Genomic DNA, 21,146 nt, shown 5'->3' on the forward strand with positions numbered 1-21,146 from the left:
TCCATTTCTATTTCTGGCCTGACTTGTCATGAGGTATAGTGTAAGCTTTTGAGGAAATGGTGAGAGCCTTGTGCAATTTTGAGCAGCAAAGAGAAGGGTAGTTGTGAAGTGAGTGGCTGGGGGCAGAGCAATGGCTGAGAAGTGGCTGTTGCAGCTGAGGTCAGATGTAAAGAGTGCTCTGCTGTGGAAAACACCCTAAAGACAGCAAGGAGGGGTGCAGCTAAGAGACACCGTAGAATGATAGTCTGGAGAGCGTCCTGGCAAGCTGGCGAGAGAATGAAGATCCCAGGCTCCTCCCCAAATATACAACAAAACAATATGTAGCTAAAAACAACAGTCTCTGAAGAATGGGCAGAGGACCTTGACTCTTGCCAGGAACAGCCACGCGGGAGAGGGCAGGGAAACCCCACACGCTGTGGGAGCCGCATGACCCCAGAGAGGGGGCCGACTGTTACACAGAGCCTTTTGCTTGCTAGTGACTGAAGGGCTCATAGGCACATCGACTTTACAATGCAGCAGCTGCTTTGCAGAGGGCACACACCGCGGTAGAAAGCAGAAGCTCTATTGCCCTGCAACCACCCCAGGCCTGGCAGGTTCACTGTCATTTCTTGCAAATGAAAAGATAACTTGGGAGCCTTGGTGGATGTTCACAGGCCTTTAGTGCTGAGTCAGGAGGTAGACCAGCTTTCTCTCTCAGTATCGCCCTGTCTCCTCTCCCTGTCACAGCGCCTCAGAGGGACGCTGCCCTCATGGCCCCTCACCGCAGATGTCCTCACTTACATATACACACGCCCCACAGGCTGCTTTGGGTCCAGGTGTCCACAATAACAGGTGTGCATGCAAGGCCACAGGTGCTGGCTGTAGATGTGTGAAATGCCTGATTTTTAACTCTTTTACCCTACACCTACCTAGAGAGAACAATAGTATGCAGGAGAACCATAGGATCTATAGCCAAATGCAGGGTGATCAACTAAACGCCAACAAGGGCAGACACTGAGCTGGTAGAAAGCCACCAAGGAATCAGACTGGAAGGTGGAGCCCCTCGCACGCCTGCATGAGATGCATGAGGCCATCGGACCCCTGGTGACTGCCAGAGCAGTGCTCTTCAAAGGCAGGGACTGTCCCGCTGCAGGCCTCTGGAGTTCAAGCTGGTGCGAAGGCCTGGTTAGAGGAGTTTGGTGTGAGAGAAAATAGGTCCCTCTGAGGCCCTGCACATTCAGGGTCCCTCCCAACCTGCTGCTTTGTCACCGGAGTCCAGCTGCGGCTAGCTTATGCTCAAGGTCTCAGGAAGTCTCTTGCAAAATAGTCACCAGCTCTAGCCCTTAGGCCACCAACACCAGAGCCTCCAGTCCCCACCCAGGGATCAGATGGCAAGAAGCGCGGCCAGAGCTGTCATCAGCCCTATCCCTGTCTTTCTGCGGTACACTGATGAGGGGAGCAGCAGGCGGGTCAGGAGGGGTCTGCTGTGCCATGTGGGTCACCTCTGGGGCGGGATCGAACTCATGCGGAAGCGGCTTTAGCTTCTTAGTGCTGCGCTTTAACCCGCTGCGCCACCAGGGAGGGCCGGAACTTTCCCATATTTACTCTATCCTTGTCATTCTCATTTTGCTCCTCAGTTGTTTTTTATTTCAGTAAGCATCGACCCTAATCACAGGCAACTTAAATCCTAGGTGGTTTGCCCAGATGCTGGGGTGTCTTTGCCTTGTAGATGATCCCTCTGCGCCTGTTCAGACAGTTGGTGTGTAGATGATCCCTCTGCGCCTGTTCAGACAGTTGGTGCTCCAGTGCCAATAAAGAACAGGAGCTACTGGCAGCAGGGAGCCAAGAGGCAGCAGCTGGAGAGTACCAAGTGCTTGAGCTCCCTAGGGTGCTGTGGGTCCCCAGGGAGGGGTTGCCAGGGGGTCTGCGCAACCCTTTCCCCTAGGCTAGTTCTGCAAACAGATCTCCCTAACAGCCCCAAGCTACCGCTGGCCCTCAAATCAAAGCAATGGTCCTGCTTTGACTTGCAGATCCGGAACCAGTCCTTTTACCCAGATTAGAGTGACCTTGAACAGTGGTTTGGATGGCCACTGTGGTCAAGGGGGATGAGGAGCGTGTGTTTCTCAGGGTCTGTAGGTGCCGTCCGTCAAAGGTGCGTCCCTTGCAGCTCTCTCTTGGGAATTGAAATTGCGGGACCAGAGGGAGACTGTTTTGGAGCAGAGCCATGGCCGGGTCTGTCTGCAGTGGCTTTCACACCTCAGCCTCGCCCTGAGGCGCACAATGTGGGGCCAGGCCTAGCTGCTTTAAATTCTTATTAGAGGCATCAAGTACTCTATCCCAGCTATGGCCCCAGGTCAGGGTGGGACAGGTTTTTCACATGGCGCAGCAGACCTCTCCTGACCCACCCGCTGCTCCCCTCAGCAGTGTACTTCCTCAGTCTGCCTTTTCTGCTCCCCACTCTGTCTCTGGTGGATCCTCTCACCGCCCCTGCACCTCTGGCCTGCACCCCAGTTCTGTATGCACAAATAAATAAATGTATTTTAAAAATGGGAAGTTTCCAAACAGAAATAATGGACTTAAAGAATTCTATAGCTGATCATAAAAAACACACACACAAAAGAGGGGCTCAAAGTGGACAAGCAGAAGCAGCTGATAGAATCAGTGAGCTTGAATACACGGTCATGAAAATACGTGAATGCACAGTCATGAAAATATTGAATTCACAGCCATGGAAAATACACAAACAAACCAGCCGATAGAGAAAATTAAAAAGATGGAAACAGCCTCCTCTGCCTCTCTTGGGGCTCACGTAGCTGCCACACACCCCCATCACCCCACTGACCATCCTGCTGCATGTCCCCGCCGAATCTGCCTGAACTCTGCAGCCCTGGTTCAGCTGGGAGCCAAGGCCCGCACGGGCGGATGCGGCTGAAGCCTCGGCAGTCGGCGGGTGCGGACTTGGCAGGGCAGCTGCTCTGGGCCCGCAGGCATAGCGTGAGCTCAGCTCCTGTTCCCTGGGTCCCTGGGGCTCAGTGCGACCCTTCTGACGAGGGAGCCCACATCACCCGTGTGGTGGCAAACATCCCTGGCCGGGCAGGTTCACGGTCGATTTGGGCCAACAGAAAAGGAATCTCAGATCCTTAAGTGTCTCAGACAGGCCTTTCATGCTGACCAGAAGCACAGGCAGGCCGCAGGCAGGGAGGCGGGCGGGCTGCCACGGAGCCCCCACGCTCCTCGATCTCCACAATCTCCCGGATCATCTCTATGCGCTCTGCCCAGGTATCCAAACTTATAGGCAGCGTGCCCATGTTCACACCTTTCAGTGCTTTTGCAATAACACATTATCACCTGTGGGTCACGAAAGCCCAGAGGAAGGCAAAGCCATCACCTCTGCGGTGGTGGCCAGAGAGCCTGGCAGCAAGAAAGAGCCCGACTTACGCCATGTTCCCTACACTGACGATGCTATGGCGCAGCGGATCACAGCCAGACAGGCCCGGGGCCTCTGGGACGTGTACTCACTGGCTTCTGAGAAAACCTCTTCCTCCCCACACCCGAGACCTGATCTCACTCTGCGTAGGGACCCTGGTCCTACAGGAGCCAACCAGGAACCACCCCTCAATGGCAATCACCCAAGGGGGCTCCCCGACTGATCCTGCTTCGGTTTTCTGCAGTCAGGCCACGGAGCCACACAGAGACGGAGCAAGAGCAGTGAGCAGCCCCAGGACCTGTGAGCACAGGCTGCCAGAGCCCGGGCAATGAGGGTCGCGCCGGAGGGCCTGGGCAGTCTGGAGGGGTGTCTGGGGAGAAATAGGGTGTGGTTGGGAGGAGGAAGAGCGGTGTGTGGCGGAGGAAATGGGCCTCAAGGCAGCTGTTTGTCTGCAATGGAAAATCCCAAGCAGAGGCGAGAATTCCATTCAGCAAATAATTACACACCTACTCAGAGCAATAAGAGGGCCTGAGTCACCATGGGGGGGGCTCGAAGGCCTCTGCAGTCAGGAGTAACCCGGGGTGCAGTAGTCAAGTCAAGGGGTAGAGCACCAGGGGGCTGCTGGCTCCAAGTGACACTGGCGTGCCGGCCCTGCCTGGCAGCCAGCTGGGACCCCACCCTCAGGCAAAGAACTGCTGAGTCACAGACACTGGAGTCCATCACTGTCCAGCTGAGCCGCGGCCGCCCTGCAAGCCGGGGGACTGGATCTGCTGGGGCAGGCCGGCCTGGGAAGAGGCACTCCAGGCACCTGAGCCCGACCTGTTCCTCCCTCACCTTGCCCCAGCCCCCATCTGCTCAGGCACCCCCAAACTGAGGTTGCTGAGGTGGGGAAGGTGGGAGGGGAGGGCGATTGGGGGCATCACCTAACCTTGCTCTACACCCTCGAGGTCTGACTGTCCAGCAACCTGCTCCCAGCCTGCACACCTGCTGTCCCACTGTCCTGTTTGGCCCCTCGAGGACCGTTTGTCCTTGCAGATGCACTGGCCCCACCCTCTTGTGCCTCACTGACCCAACCCAAAAGCCCAGCACTACAGTGACCTCCTGTTCCCCGCTCTGGCTTCCGTCCTGTGACCCTGCGCTCTCTACATCAGGCCTAGACCAGGGCAACCAAGGTAACACCACAGAAGGTTCCGTAAAGGTCAAAAGCATCACCCTCGGTGTGCACCCTCAGCTGCCGGCCACCAGCAGCCATCGGGGGTCATCCCCCCAGGAAGTGGCACCCCAAATGGCAATACTAATCGGGCTGCTGCTAAATAGCTCCCCGTGACATGCCTCAGTTTGCAGAGCTATTGACAGGCTGCGAAGCACGGCTGGGTCTCATCTTTACAGAAACTCCAGAGTACGATGATCCCTTCGTATCGATGAGGAAACAGAGGCTCGGTTTCCATGCTGGCCTGAGCCCACACTCTTTACAGTAGGTCAAGATCCTCTCTCCCTCTTCACCCAACGTGGGGTCCGGGTGATGGGCTGGTGGTCGCCTCCCGCCTGCAACACTCCCCTGCTGCTGTGTGACCCAGGACCTGTCTTGCACCTCCTGTTTGCCCAGGGGCGAGCCTCTTGCCCTTTGCCTAGAAGGTTCTTCCCTCTCCCTGCAGTCACTCACTGCACTCTCTCGAGAAAGGACACCTCTGTGACGCCCTCCCCGTCACAACCAGCAAGCCAGCCTCTCCCTAGGCCCCCACTCTTTCTGCCCCAGCCCTCTGCGTGAGGTGATGCGGACACACTGAAGGCAAACTCATCCCTTGGGTGTCTCTGTCGCGCCCGGCCAAGGGGCACGCTGTCCTCCTCAGGCGGTTCGTGAGGAGTGAATGAACACACTGCAGAATGAATGAAGTCCCGAGACCGGTCTGCGCCATTGCCAAGGAGCTTGCATCGGGGCACCCTGCCTCTTGAGAAATTGGAGAACTGAGGCCAGGAGAGAGTGACTTCACTGGCCCTTGAGCCATCCAAGGGTCACATGTCCTCTCCCTTCTGTCCCTCCCCCATAAGGACATTACTCAGCAGCCCCTCGGTTCCGCCCACTTCTCAGTTGCTTCACTGGAGGAAGGACCCGCTCACGATGTCATCTTTCCTGCCTGGCCTCTCTTTTTCCACCAGTCATGGAATCTCCCTAGAGTGGCTTTCCTTCTTGTCCCTGTCCCCTGCCCCCAGAGAAGCTGCCCTGGGTTCTCTCTGAGACCTCCCAGCCCTCCACCCCCGCCTCCCTCAGATGAAGCCAGGGGAACAGCCAAGCCCGAGCCAGTGACTCACTCTGACCTTTGGGGCCCTGCGCTTGGTGAGCACAATGGCGCCAGCAGGGCTCCCACCCGCCTTCCCCAGCGAGGGCCAGCAGGCCAGCCCACTCTCCAGTGGGACCCTTGGAACACAGCTGCAGGGAGCCCCAAGGGAGGCTACTGCGAGTGGTGTCCAGACCTGGACGTCAGGCTGGAGTCACCGCTGACCGTGGCCCCGGGCCCAGGCCCGCCGGGAGGCGGCATCTGCCATCAGGATCTATTCCTCCGATGAAACCCAAGGTCCCAGCGACTTCCCTGGGGAGGCTGGCTGGTCCTGGCTGGCTCTTTGCAACTGATGAGCCGGTGGCAAAGATGGCATCTACAGGAGAAGGCAGTCCCTGGACCCCATCTCCCCACGCTTCCTTGCAGCCCCACTGGGCTTTTTCAGAAACAGGCCTGGCCCCTCACGCTCCTGCCCAAAGCCTTTCCATGGCTGCCCACTGCCATGGCAGGAGGCCTGGTTTCATGGCCACTCGTGTGCTGGCCAGCACGAGGGCTCCCCGCCATGTGCTCCTCTCTCTCTTCTCCGCTCCCACTGCCCAGAATACTCACAGTTCCCCCAAAGGGCTCCCCTCTGCCCCCCTGCCTCTGACCATACAGTTCCCACCCTTGCGACAGTTCTTCACCCCTGGCCCGGCCCACACATCCTTGCAGGAGCTGCCCTCGAGGCCTTTCTTGACCTTCCAGCAAGGTGAGGTGTGCCCACGAGGGCAGGGACCACCTTCAGGCAGAAGGGGACCGCCTCGCAGCACTTTGGGGAGCCCAGCCGACCTGATGTACAGGACACAGCTGTTCCCCACAGCCCAGCACAAGCCTGTGATGGTGGCCTGGCTGTGAGGTACAGGGACAAGGCTAATGAATGTCAAGAGGCCTGGCTGAGTGGCCACTTGACCTGGATTCCCTAAGGATGTCAGCCCCTGCAGGAAAAGAAAAAGAAGTATCTGGGAAGTGTCTGGGGTCACCCTCATTAACTGTGCCCTGCTACGTCTCTCCCCGTAGACCCCTGCCCTGGGTGGAGACCTTCCCTGTGGCCAGCCCTAAAGTTTTCCAAATGCCTCCCCTTCTCCTGCCCCTCTTTTAAGGACAGGAAGGAAGTCCCCACTCAACACAAGGAAAATTCCCTGGCTGTCCACTGGCTGAGGTTTGTGGTTCCCAGAGGCACCCTAGAGAGTAGGTTGGGGGCGGGGGTGCAGGAACAATCAGCTGGCCTCCAGGACTAAGAGAGAGAACGTTCACCCCAAACTGTCTGGTAGACAGGGAAGTGGGGAGAGGAAGAGTTATGCAAAGAATGGGGATCCCGGGTCAAACTTGAGTGACTCAGCTGAGGCACTGACCCCGACAACACCTTCTCCCCCATTCTGGTCTCATCTGTGAAGTAAACTAACGATGCCCAGAAAATGCCCAGCACAGGTCCTGGCAAAAGACGTGCCCGGGACGGGGAGAGTGGCCGCCTCCCTGGGGCTGTGGTACAAGGTGGGCCCACCCACCCCTGGGGACTGTTCCTAGGCAGGAGAGGCCCACGGTGACCACACGCAGCCCCTGCACTGGGTCACCCATCCAGAAAGCACACCCACACCCCTAGCTCCTGCCCAGACTCACGGAAGAGAAAAGCCAGGGCCAGGTGGTTCTTAAAACACACCCTGCTGCCCGGACTCCCCAGTGTCCTCACCCTGACAAGTTCTTCTGTCTTGCCCTGTCCTCCCTCCTCTTGGGGTCCCCTTAACCCCACTGAGACCAGCCTGCCTGCCTTCTGGCCCATGAAGTGAGGCCCCGTGCGGGGCGGGACTGCAAGGTCCCCATGGCTCCAGGTATCTCATTCCACGAGAGGAGTCAGGGTGGGGGAAGGGTAAACACAAGGTGCAGCTTTCAGGGGGGCTATGGCTGAGGCCCTGTGCTCCGCTGCCTGGCTGGGTGGCCTCTCAGTAAGGGCCCCCCTCTGGTGGACGAGATCTCTTCACCACCAGCGAGGAGGCAGGGGTGCGTGTGAGAGGCCTAGCTGACTATTAGGACCAAAGGGGAGAAGGGTGGAACTGAGCTCTGACCTTGCCTGAAGGGACAGACACGACCAGGCACCCAGCGACCCAGGGGCTGGACGCAGCGCCCAGGCGGAGCTGATGGGTGAGGACAACCCTGGGAGCGTTTGTCCCGGAAGGCAGACCCGAGAAGATACATTCTTTTAATTACTTGCTTAGGCTCCCTGGGCCGCTGGCCAGGGTACACCCAGCCCTTGGCCTCCTCCATGGGCCCAGAGGGGACGCAGCCTCCTCCATGGCCCCGTGGGGACACAGCCTTCCTCCATGGCCCCGTGGGGACGCAGCCTTCCTCCGCCCTGATGTCTGCCGGAGAAAGAGGGGCCCAGGGACCCAAAACAGAGGAAAGAGGGCAGCAGACCTGCCAGGGTAGCCCTGGTAATCTGTAGTTCGGGGGGATGGGTGGGAGAGTCAAGGGGCCAGATCAGCTCTGGACGCCCCAATAACACACTCATGGAGACTGCCAAGATTTGGGTGGGGCTGGGATGGTCGCATCATCGGGCTCGCCCTCGACCCCCTCGGACATCTAAGCCCTCTGGTCCAGAGCCTCTGGAGGCCAACTGGCCAGCTGGCCAGCCTGCGGCTGTAGGGTACCAGCGGTGCTCAGCAGCCCTAATCAGGTGCCAGGCAGGGGCCGTCCTGTGGGTGAACGAGAGCTTGGAGCCCATCTGCTTCCATCCAAAGTACTTGGAATTTTTTTTTTTTTATGTATGCTATTTTTGCTGGGCCAAAAAAAAAAAAAAACAAAAAAACAAAAAAAAACCTGGCTTGTCCAGGCCAGAGTCAGAGCCACCAGATTGTGACCCCTCAGTTGCCTGCTACTACAAGTGCGCCCAGCTCTGACACCCCAAGTCCCATCTGTGTCTAGGAGACCAGGAGCCCCTGTCTGGGGGACCTCAGGGGGTGACTCGATCCCTCCATGAGAAAGTTTCTTATGCAATGAATGTCGCTTTAAGTCAGGCAACAATCGAAACGCTGACATGAGTATTTTTTACTCCCATTTTGCAGGTGAGGGGACTGCCTTGGCAAGGGGTGCAGACAGGACAAGGGGCAGAAGGAATCTTGGATCTTGTTGCTGGGGCTTGTTTCAGGGAGAACCAGTGCAGATTTGCAGAGCGGTTCTGCTTAGAAAAGGCTTTCGTGTATCAAAGTGCATCTAATCCTTGGCTTACCGAGGGGAAGTCTGGAGAGAGAGGCTGACACCTCAGCTCCAACCAGAAGTGGGGCTGCTCTCTCCGTGTTCTGGGCTCAGCTCTGCACAGATGCAGCTCCTGGGCACCCAGCTGCTTCCCCCCAGGGCTCCCCATCCACAGGCTGCCCACCCCTCCCCAGGAAGGGAGAGAAAGGAACTTGCTGGGCCAACTCTCTAGACTCAGCATCCAGAGTCATGTGCTATTATCTACCCAACGACCCCGTAAATGGGGTTTTGCTTCCTGTTCAAGTCTGAGGTCCTCACACTCTTTTTCTCTTGGGCACCCACTGAGGCCTATGCCAAGTAGCTGGGGGGATCGTATCTCATCGTGATCACAAGACTTTGCAATGACCCAAGGGGGAGAAAGAAAGATGGCGGGCAGGAAGGTAGAGGCCTCGCCAGGCCACTGTGGCCCTGACCTGGAGAGAGCTGTGCTGCTCTGCCTGCTGCAGACCCCCACTCAGCAAAGCTCACTGCCCCGGACCCACTGAAGGCAGTAGCCTCCCCACCCCCAGTCCCGGTAGCCAACATACTATACTGTAGGAGGCGAGGGCACATACCTCGGGGCTTCTGCTGGAGTTCGCACCCCAGCTCATCCATCTGTTTGCTGTGTGACCTTGGGCCTGTTCTCAACCTCTCTGTGCCTCAAGTTTCTCACCTGAAAAATGAGAACAAAAACATAGAGCCCACATAGGATCACAACAAGTATGAGTTACCACACATAAGGTGCTTTGTACAGTGCATTTGTAGTTGATTTATTACCACTGTTATTGTTGTTATTTTGACCCAAGAGATACTATGGATATCTGAGTAGGCAAACGCTAACACCCTTGGGTGTCATGGGAGGAGGGGAAGAGGCCTTTCAAGCAAGGAACTGCCACCCTCTGTGGCCTGTGGCTCACCACGAGGGTTACATCAAGTGGAAACTGCCATTAATAGTAGTTCCCTCTAGGGCCAGTCACAAACCTTCCACGAAGGGGTGAGAAATGTACTACTGGGCAGAAGTCCATTTTTAGAACCTGGGAAGCTATTTTGAGTGAAGGGTTGGTGTTTGTTATTTTCTAATGGCCTCTGTGCCCCAACAATAAGAGCACTTACAGGCTCTGAAGAGAAACCAGGGCACAGTGGGGAGCCCTGTCATGCTTCTCCGGTTGCTAGGCAACCCCTCTGGCCTTCCATCCCAGCTGGGGCCTCTGGAGAGCCAAGGATGGGCTCCGCCATCTCTCTCCCCTCCCCCCTACACCTCCTCTCCAGCCCTTGTCACAAGTGCCAGGACGCATTAGATATCTCTGAGACCTTCTCAGTGTCCAGAGAAAGCAGCCTCAGTTTCTTTTCAAGCCAACCAGTGTGTAATTAGAAGGCCCAGCAAAAGGGAAGAGCATTCTGTACTGCCTGCCACAGGCTTCCCTTTCTAAAGCTAGACTAGTTTCCTGTTGCTGCTGTAACAAATGATGATACATTTCATGGCTTAACAGAAATAAATTCTCGTAGCGCTGCCGGCCACTTCCTAAAATCCTATCCCTGGGCCCCACATCGAAGTGGCTCTGCTCCCTCCAGAGGCTCTAAGGGAGACTGTCCCTGGCCTCAGTCAGATTCCAGGCTGTGACACTCCCTCTGCTCTCGGCCTCCCTGCCCAAGCCTCCTCCTCCGTGTCCAGCCGTCCTCTGTGTATTTTAAGATTTCTCTGATTGCTTTCAGCACCTACCCAGATTACCCAAAGGCATCTTCCCATTTCAAGATGCTTAACTTATCTGCTAAGACATTTTGTTGTTATAAAAAAAATTTATAGATCCCAAAAGATCAAGATCTGATTTCTTTGGGAATCACTCTCCACGCTGCTATCTACAACAATATCAACCGCCAATGAAACTGGCCAGCAGCTTCCCCGTGAGCCCCCTGGTTTGCTGCCACCACCAGGCACTTAGGGACATCACATGCCGGGTGACTGAGCAAATGGCACTGACCTCGAGGCCCTTCCCTTCCTGGACATGCCTGGGGTGTGCTTGCAACAGGCCAGCCTGGTGCTTCTCGGGCGAGTGTGGGTGTTGGACTGCACACGCAGGCCATGACAGCTCCCCTGAGACTCCAGTTACCAGCACAGAAGGAAACAGGGTACAGGCCAGAGGCTAAGCCCGCTAGGACTTAAAAAATAATCTTTATTTTTTTATTATGCCATAGAAATTCGATCATGCAACTCCTTCAGAGTCCTAGTCTCCTAGGCTCCAGAGAGTAAAACACTTGATGTATAAAACACTGTTCCAACTAGACCTTTTTCTATTCAGATAAAGCCACAGATTTACAGTTTTAAAAAATGAAAGTGGGATTATATAAGCATTCTGTCCTTCAACCTGGGGCTTTCAATCAATGATACTTTGGGGGTACCTCTCATAGCGGTTCAGGCGGTGTGTTCTGTCTCTAGAGGATACAGAGGACGCCATGTGTGCATAGACTGTGCGTGGTTACCATCTTGATGAGCACTTGGCTTGTTTCCAAGTTTCTAACTGAAGAAAATGTGGTGAGATGATTCATTGAGATACTAATGTCTGACTTGCCCACGTTGTTATGATGGACTCACAAATGTGAGGACGCATATTTCTGTTTCTTCCATCCACAGAGTACCCTAAAGCAACCACACTTTGGGTGAAGGAAGTCAGGGCTCCCTGTGTCCCAGGAAGAACTAACAGGCCTTTGTTTTCCAAGGCTGAGCCTCACAGAGACGAGGACTAGAGTGTTGGAGAGAGCAGAGGCTCTGTGTTAGTGGGAAACATACAACTATCTCTTCTCAAGAAAGACAATGTATTTCCTCCTGTTTCAGAAAAGCCCAGCAGTTAGGTGGGCTTCAGGTGAAGTTTGATCCAGAGGTTTACAATACCATCAAGTTCTGGTTCTGTTTTTCTGTGATTCTCTTGGCTCAGTCCTGCTTTATAAACTGGCATTGTCCACAGATTCAATTTCCTGTTTATGTTAAAAGTGTTACAGATATGCTCTGTAAGGGAGAGGCACAGTTTCTCCACGAACATGTAGCTGCCTTGGCTTACAAGTCCCAGTGTGATATGAATCTTCCTGAGCAGAGAGCTACCACGAAGTAGGAGGGAGCTGAGTGGTGGGGTGAAGCTGCAGTAGACGGGGCTCTTCGGCTCTCACTTCTCCGGCTTTGACTTGCATCCAGGGACTCAGAAGGACCTGGAGGAGATGCAAGGAGGAGACAGGTAAAGACACTTGAAAAAGTCAAGTGAGAGTCACCTGGGAGAGACAGGTGGGGCCACTGGCAGACAATGGTAGCTGTTATCTTGATTCTACTTTGATTTTGCTCCCTTTGTCCCTGCCTCTCCCCTCTCTGGCCACTCCCACCAGAAGGCACCTTGCATTTTAGCCAGCTTTTGAGTCATAGTGGCCCCACTTCGGACCAACCCTGTCTGACTGGGCATTCGCCCACAAAGGGGAGGGTCATTTTGAGGGTTTTATTGGGAGACAACTATTAGGTGTCTTCTTTCTTCTCTCTACGCACACTGCTTTTCTTAACGACTGTACATGAAGAGTCTGCATTCTTTGCCTTTGTGTTCACAGATGACTGGGTCCCTCAGAGCATGCACCCCTTAATAGTCTGAGGCCCCTGGGTGCCCCTTGGTCACAGGCTAGCGGAAAGCTAGAGCAGTCCAGATTTCACAGCTACCCATGACATTATCCAAAAGGCAAAAAATTCTGTCCTAGAACTTCCAACGCAGTTCCTAAGATGCATTCTGACTGGGGCAATGCCCATCACCGAATCTCACTATGTGGAAGAGAGGGACAGTGTCCTGACAGATCGCATCTAGGTCCCGTCACTTCTACCTCCTCTGGGGTTAGAGGCACAGATGGATTTCCCAACATCAGAGGGATTTTCTAATAAAAACTGAGAGGTCGAGGAAAAGGAGGTAACCTAGTAGGCTTCGTGAGAGTCTTTAAGAGTTGATGCATTCGAAGTGGCCCTGCTTGAGAGGAAAGTGAACTTCCTGGACTATAACCCCACATCATGGTGCCCGTTGAATCCCAGAAGTAGCCCAAACACAACTGGACGGAGAGCAGTTGTGGAGCCCAGAATGCTCTCTGAGCCTCCTGGTGTGCGCGTGCTCCTTATGTGTGTGTGTGTGTGTGTGTGTGTGTGTGTACGTACGCGCTCTGGGATCAGCCCCAGAGGGGACCTGCTGGGTCAGAGGACTTCTTTCCAACGCGAACGCGGAGTGCCCTCAGAGTGCCAGGTTTTGCCAATTTCTCCCTCTCACAACATTGTCTTTGCAAACTAATCCACCTCTGTCCATACTGAATATCGCCCCTCTTTTTAATGCTGGACACCCTCAGAGAGTTAATTTGATTTCTTAACTGTAAGTTGGGTGAATAGGCTTCACTAGCTAATTGTAATTCCTCCTCTATAGATTGCCTACTCGTGACCTCCGTTCAGTTTCCTACTGGGTTGTTTATCTTTCTGTTATTGACTTGTGAGAGCTCTTTGTAGATTAGGGATACAAACCCTTTGTTTTATCTGTTGCAAATATTTCCCCCAACTTGTCCTTTGTGTTTTGACATTCTATGCACAGCTTTTATTGTCCAGAACTTTACTCATTTGATGTAGTTGGATTTATCAGGCTTTTCTGGTTTTCTGCCTAAATAGGGCTTACCCACACTGAAATACCAAAGATGATCTTTCATGAAAAAATTTCTTTCATGACTTCTGTGGTTTCTTTTCATATGTAAATGCTGTACTATCTGAAATTTATTTTATTGTAGTATCCAAGTGGGGCCAGGATGGATTTAGTTTTTGCAACTGGATTGCTGACAGGGTGGAAGGACTTTGAGACATTCTAGACCTTCTGAAATTTCCTATGATTTTTGTTACCATCTTATTAGATGGGATTAGCAGGAAATTGGCCAGTGCTGGACTTCAAGGCCCTGCAAGGGAGAAGGAAGGAAGGAAACAGAAGAGCAGGAGGAAGACCCCAGACCAGGGAGTAGACTATACTTTCATCACCTGCTTCCAGATCTTTCCACCCAGAACTATGTTCCTTCCACAGGGATTTACTGTGCTCAGAGCACCTGCTCTGAGCCCAGGAAAGGACCACTGTATCTGTTTAGTGCTACTGGACATTTGCAGTACAACCCTGTTGCAGCAAGAGCACTTGAGGGAAGAGTCACACACTGTAGGGGCCGGGAAGTATTTCAGGGAGATTTCTTCAGATATGGCATTTGACATTCTGTTCCTCACATCTGAAAAAGAATTTCCCTAACTGTAGGAGAAGTGAACACGGCTGTTAGTCACCATCATGCCCTGCTGCACCTTCCCTGGAAGCAGTTGTCCTACACATGCTGTCTGCTTCCTTCGGGTCAGGGCAGAGGCAGGAAAGTCACCACCATCCATCCACATGCTGATAAGGCTCCCATATTGTTACAGGGTAACCCAGAGTGGACTGGGCCTCCTGTCCGTGGGGCTTCACCCACGCGCTCACAATTCAGTTACACAAAAGGGTCAACAACGGGTTTATTTACAAAAGGGGAAAGGAACAGGAAACAACCCAGGGAAAGAGAGCAGGATACAAAGCCACTGGAATACCTTACGGCTAGGCTGACTAGGCTAACTGAAAACACCAAGTCACGCAGTCTGGAGAGCCGTTTCCCGGGCCAGAGCATGAGAGATGCAATCGCGCCCTATGTATCCCCCAAATGTCCCAGAATTCCTGCTAGCTCCGCCCTTGGGTCCTCGCAGTTCTCTCCCTGGTACTGCTGGGAGTTGTAGTTTCCAATCACTGGAGCAGGGGGTAGAGTCCAGAAAGCTGGAGTAGGGGTGGAGTCCACACAACTCTGCAGAGTTCCTTTAGGACATCCTTCCCCTTAACAATATCAGGAAACAGAGGTAAAGGCCTTGGAAAGTAGCCAGCCCCAGAAGCGTCCACAGTAGCATGTGTAGAACTCTTTGACGATTCTCTGGAATCATCTTTTCGATGACCTGCTCCGCTTGAGGCCTAGATCATGCATCTTGGTGTATTCGATGTGCCATGAGTAACTGTGTGTACGAGTGAGTGAGTGAGCTAGGGATGGAGGGGGCAGGGCGTGTGTTGGGGCTCAGGGCTAAGCCTACATGAAGACAGCATGGGGCAGAGGCCCACAGTGGGTAAGGAGGCCCCAGGGCAACCTGCCAGGACGCATGGCCCCTCCCACGTGTCTCCTGGCACACAGGCCATCGTCACCCCACTTTGTGCCTGTAACCCCCACCCCTGGGTGGGCGACCTCTTGGCAGCCTCCTGCAGTGGCTACGCTTCCCTCTGCTGGTCACCCACCCACATTCCCTGAGCCTTTTCTTGCTGACTCATTACTGTCCCTGCCATTCCAAGCTTCCTGCCAGTGGCTTAGCGGAAACCAAAGCAGAAGGAGAGAGGAGGCCAGGGGCCCTGCATCAGGGCCTAGGAATGCTCTGCTGAGCCCAACAGGGACAGCGTCCTGCTTCTGCTGCTCTGGCCAGGAAGCAGACTGAGGATCGGAGCGGTCCCCTCTGACTCTGACTCCAACGCAGTCTGGCCTTCACCAGCACCCACTTCATAGAACAAAGCTCCCCACCCTCCACCCACCCAGCCTGCCTGTATTCTTGGGCCCAGGTCTGATGCAGTCAGGTGCGAGCGTTTGTGCCCCCATGCTGAGAGGGCGGTTGTGCATGGTTGCAGAGCAAGTGGCATGTGTGACTGTGACTCAGAAGCCCTGTGAGTGAGGTGCCCAGTGGCCGGTTGTGTGCGATCACCTGTGGGAGTTGTGTGTGTCTCACCGTGAGGAGTGCCGGCACTTGATGCGACTGGATGTCATGGCCAGAGCACGCACGGTGGCGCGTGGTGGCCCCTGTGAGCTCGAGCTGCGGAGTGGGTGATGGGGGGTGGGCGGGGGATGTGCTGGGGTGCTTTGTGCTGCGGGGAGGGCGTCACACGATGCTACAGGACCGCGAGCGTGGGCCGCGGCGCAGGCCTGGGAGGCGAGGAGTCTGCCGCCTGCAGCCAGGGTGCTGGGACAGGTGTGTGTTTCTGGTTTGTGATGTTTCGGTTTCTAGGTTCCGTGCCCGAGGAGACGCAGTGGTGCCCACACCGGGGAGGAAGTGGAGTGGGGCTGCGGGATGCTCTTCCTGGGGTCACAGACTGGTAGAGTACTTTCTCGGAAGCTAGGCTGGGCTTTGGGTAATCCCAACTGTCAGAACCCACACAGCAGCTGACTCCCCCTATTAACAATGTCTCAGCACGGCCCTGCAGGGCCACAGCCAGCTGCTCCCAGCCCCGACACGCATCACACCTTCTCTTCCCTGATCTGGGTGCAGAAGGAGCCAGGCACCCGGCTCCCCTTCTTTTCCCTAAATACAGGCACATGTCTTTTAAGGGAAGGTACATTAGGGGGATAACACGAGGCCACCCCCCCCCCCTGCAGAGGGGTCTCTGCCTCTCTGAAAAGACCAGCTCTGAGCACCACAGCTCTCCCCAGATCACTCTGTTCTGTCTTTTGTGGGGAGCTGGACACAGCTGCACAGATGTGGAGTCTCAAATGGCCCCAGTCCTTGCTGGAAAAGGGAGGGTCTAGGGGCCACACTGAGGAGCGTGAAGAGACAGAGCCAGCAGGAGGCTGGAGCACCCTGAGGGGAGACAGTGCAGGGAGCAGGTGTGACGGGGAGGGCAGGAAGCCAGAGCACCCGGGCAAGGACCAAGGCCAGTGTCCCAGGCCCAGGTGTGACAGGTGTCACTGAGAGAGAATCCGGGCCTGGGGCTCAGGCTACATAAGTTTCATCCTAACTTGGCTGCTCAGCAGCTGTGTGGCCAGGGGAAGCTGCTGACCCTCTCTGGGCTTTCGTGTATCCACCTGGAAAAAGGAACAGCAAAGGAAACGAAACTGTGAGGCTCAGAGCCCAGAAGCATGAATGTGGGTTCAGCCAATCTTCCCCTTCACCCTTCACCCCTCATCCTAAAGACAGTGTCGACCCCTTTCCAGCCCGGATGCTCTATTCCCAAAGGAACCCATCTGTCTTCCCCTATCAGAACCATCAGGGACTGCCACACCCAAGCCCAGGGAGGATCTGCTGGGGAGTGGCACTGAGGGGAGGGAGCTGAATAGACGGGAAGAAAGCAGGGGTGAGAGAGGTAGGCAAACCCCAACACTGGTTCCTCCAAGACTCTTCCTGCATCCCTGGACCTGTCCAGCCAACCCTCGCTCCCCACCAACCACCATGTGTCCCCAGGGGACACACTAACAAACTAAGCACTAGAGCCTAGAAAAGTCATTACGACCCCAACTTTATCTCCCAAGAGTTTTTAGCTACAAGGGTAAGGACAGCAACTGATCATACTAATTACTACCACATGGAAATGTCAGCGGCCTTCAACTTCCAAAGGGATATTATAAATGGGGAAGCGATAGGGCATGGTGGGGCCTGGGGTCCATGGTGGACCCTACATTCTATTTCAAAGTGGGTCAAAGAAAAGACAGATGTGGGCCTTCCCTGGTGGCACTACGGGTTAGAGCACAGCAATGCAAGCTGGCCACAGCTGCCTCAGTATAAGTTCCATGCCCGCCCCAGAGGTGACCCACATGGCGCGGCAGACCTCTCCTGACCCGCCCACTGCTCCCCTCAGCAGTGTGCTTCCTCAGACTGCTAGTTCTGCTCCCCACTCTGTCTCTGCTGAATCCTCTCACCATCCCTGCACCTCTGGCCTATACCCCAGTTAAAAAAAAAAAAAAAAAGATGAGGTAAAGTTTCTTCTATTACATTGAATTGAATGATAACTCCCGCCTCTTTCTCTCTTACACACACAGCAGTGTGCTTCCTCAGACTGCTAGTTCTGCTCCCCACTCTGTCTCTGCTGAATCCTCTCACCATCCCTGCACCTCTGGCCTATACCCCAGTTAAAAAAAAAAAAAAAAAGGATGCTTCTAGCATTGCTGCCTTTTGTGAGCTTTCTGCATTCTTGCTAAGTGCCAGACACTGTGGGAAGTGATTGTGTGGCTTTGACTTCTCCCAGGAATGCTGAGCCAGAGATGAGTGATATTGTAAGAGACAGATGCTAAGGTGATCCCTGTTTCTTGTACCCTCATGTCCCTGGCTTGGTGGAACGTCCTCCCCTTGAGTGCGGGCAGGACTCGTGACTTCTTACCAGAAGAATAACGAGTATGCCAATGTCTACCAAGATTGGCAAGGGCTGGTGTAGCATGACATGAGTAGCGTTACATTATACAGGACCCGGGCTTGCTCAACAGTCTTTAACTAAAGTCTGGCTTTGGCCAACTTTGAAGAAATAAGCTGCTGAGTTCAAAGAGGATCCACAGAGAGGCGGGAAACTGTGGGTGTCACTGGATCTGAGAGCAGTCTACAGCCAGCGAGATCTCAGTCTATAGCCACGGGAGCTAAGTCCTGCACAAGCCTGTCCGTGCACTTGCAGCCGGTCTCCACGTAAGAGCCCAGCCCTGGCCACACAACGGCTGCATCCTGGCCGGGTTCCCAGCTCAACTGTGCCCAGACCCCTGCTCCCCACCCCCCAACCCCCAGTCATTGAATAACAAATGTCCGTCATTTTAAGTTGCTACGTTTACGATCGTGTATCATGAAGCGCTAAAAAACTAAGGTTAGTCTCATCCCCATCTTACAGGTGAGGGATCTAAAGCCCAAAGACGGTCTGAGTCACAGTTAGCACATGGCACGGCCGGGACCACACCCCATTCTAGAAGACTCTGTTCTCTCGGGAATGGGGCTGCCCCTGCCTTGCTGGGCATCGTTCTCTGGGCAGCCCCGTGGATAGGGGAGGAGAAAGCTGCATTGCATTGACCAAAGTGCTGGAGTGGTTTTCCGTTTCATTTCAATTTGTTGTGTCCCTATTGTGTGCCCAGAACTGTGCCAGGCACTGGGGAAGCAGTGGTGATGTGAGAGGAGCAGCCTCTCAGCCAGTGGGCGATGCCCACAGCCGACCTGAAGGCGAAGGTGGAGCTTTCTGTCCTGTGCCTTCTGCCCACCTGAGTGGGGGCTGCTGGGAACAAGGGCTGGGGCAGAGTCACCCTGTGGACATTAAAAGATGGAGCACACGTGGGCCTCTCTCTCCCCCTCCTCTCTTCTCTCTCTCTGGTTGGGCTGGATACTCACTTCATCCTGTCTCTGCTCAGCACACACTACCTCCTGGTAGGTCAGGAAGCAGCCAGCCACCTGTCAGGAGAACCCTGTCTTCTTAACTCTCCCATGCAGCACACTACATGCAAATAAATCCTTTAAAATTATTTTCCTTGGGGGCCCTCCCTGGTGGCGCAGCAGGTTAAAGCACAGCACTAAGAAGCAAAAGCCATTTCCACATGAGTTCGATCCCCGCCAGCCCTGGAGGAGCTGACCCCCATGGCGCGGCAGACCTCTCACGACCCGCCCGCTGCTCCCCTCAGCAGTGCACTTCGTCGATCTGCCTGTTCTGCTCCCCACTGTCTCTGGTGAAGCCTCTCACCCCCCCACCTGTGCCTCTGGCCTGTACTCCAGTTCTGTATGCACAAGTAAATAAATCTTTAAAAAAAATTATCCTTGTTTCTGTGTACCTACATTTGGTCTTGTCCTGGCCTCATAAGTATAAGCGTCAGGACCCACAAACTGGGCCACCCCATTTTTCTACATACTTGCCCCATAATAATGAGAGCACAGGGGAGCAGAGGTTACAGGATAGATGCAGATAAGTCATAGGGGACATGGAAGCAAAGACAGTTACACGACAGAGGATGAGCTGTTCCAGGAACCTGCAGTGGCAGCGTCGAGGTAGCCAGCCCAGGCAGGGACTGGGACAGTGTTCTTGAGAGGGTGACACACTGGTCCCTTGGGGGCAGGGTTGGGAGGGAGTCAGCTTTGCGAGTGAGTGAGGGGGTGAGTAAGCTTTACTGACCAAGGGCCCCAGGGAAAGGGACTCCCCAGTACCCTGAAACTACTGTTTCTGCACAGACTTTCAAGAGACCTTGTCCCAGGAACCCAGAGTCTCTGACTAGCCTCTGACACTCAAGACCTCGGAGCCACGGAGCACCCCCTCCTGACACATCATGGATGGACAGGGTTGGGGTGCGGTTTGCTCAGCTGTGCTTCTCATCCCCTAAACATCTCCAGACATTCCACTGGACGGGTATCAGGGTAGGGTGGGAAGCAGACAGATGGAGCGGGGAGGGGCAGAGCCAGAAAAAAGAGCGGAAATTACAAAAGGAACCCCCTCCAGGACCCAACTGCAGTCTGGGATGACTCCGCAGACCAGGGGGGCTAAGCTAGTGGTCTGGGGAGCGGTTGAGTCCAGTAGGGTCACAGCAGGAAGCGGGCGGCATGACCAAACTGGGCCAGGAAGAGTATTCAGGAGAGAGATCCTTTGCAATGGTGAGGCAGTGTGGGGAAGGTGCAGGGACCTGGTGGGGTCAAGGAGAGGGACTGAGTGGAGAGACCACCTGACAGGGCGGTGGCCTCCGCTGAGAGATGCAGCCAAAGTGGCAACCCATTGGGGCAGGAAGGTAAGCCCCAGAACTCCCATATGCCATGAGTGCCCCACAGCCCAAGGCAGTGTGAGGGCAGTCTCAGTGCAGTTCCCCGCAGGCTACCTCCCAGGGTGCAGAGCAGCCCAGGAGGCTGAGGGGCAGCCTTGGAAGTGAGGAGACCCAAGGTATTGCACCCCTGCCTGGGTGGGGGCTCTGGACAAGAGACTCGGTCTTCCTGGACCTCAGTTACCTTCTCTGTAAGTGAGCGATGGTGAACGCGCTTATCAGTTCGGCTGCTCTGAGGTGGGTAATGTATTCAAGGCTTCCAGCAAGGGGCCCAGCCGGCACTGGCTGGCTGCCAGCACTTGGTTTCTAAGAGTCAGCAACAAGAACACAAAATCGGGGCCACTAAGAAGCCTGACGCCAGCCAGAGACCCTGGACATCAGAACAAAGCACGGAGAAGAGGCTTGCTCAGCAGGTCTTAATGCCTCTGCTGAGACAGGAGCCCAGAACTCCCGCCTCCTTTGACAGGGGCCTGAGGAGCATGCTGGACACACTCATGCACACAGCTTCACATTCACACACATAAACAGACTCACACATCCCTCACACAGACCTTCACACACACACACTCTCACACACACACACAGTCTCACACTCACAGCCTCCTACATCCCTCACACACACACACTCATCCCTCACACACACACACCCTCAC

Source organism: Condylura cristata, unplaced genomic scaffold (assembly GCF_000260355.1).
Source record: "Condylura cristata isolate star-nosed mole 26May11 unplaced genomic scaffold, ConCri1.0 scaffold00026, whole genome shotgun sequence".
In the NCBI taxonomy this organism is placed as follows: Eukaryota; Metazoa; Chordata; class Mammalia; order Eulipotyphla; family Talpidae; genus Condylura; species Condylura cristata.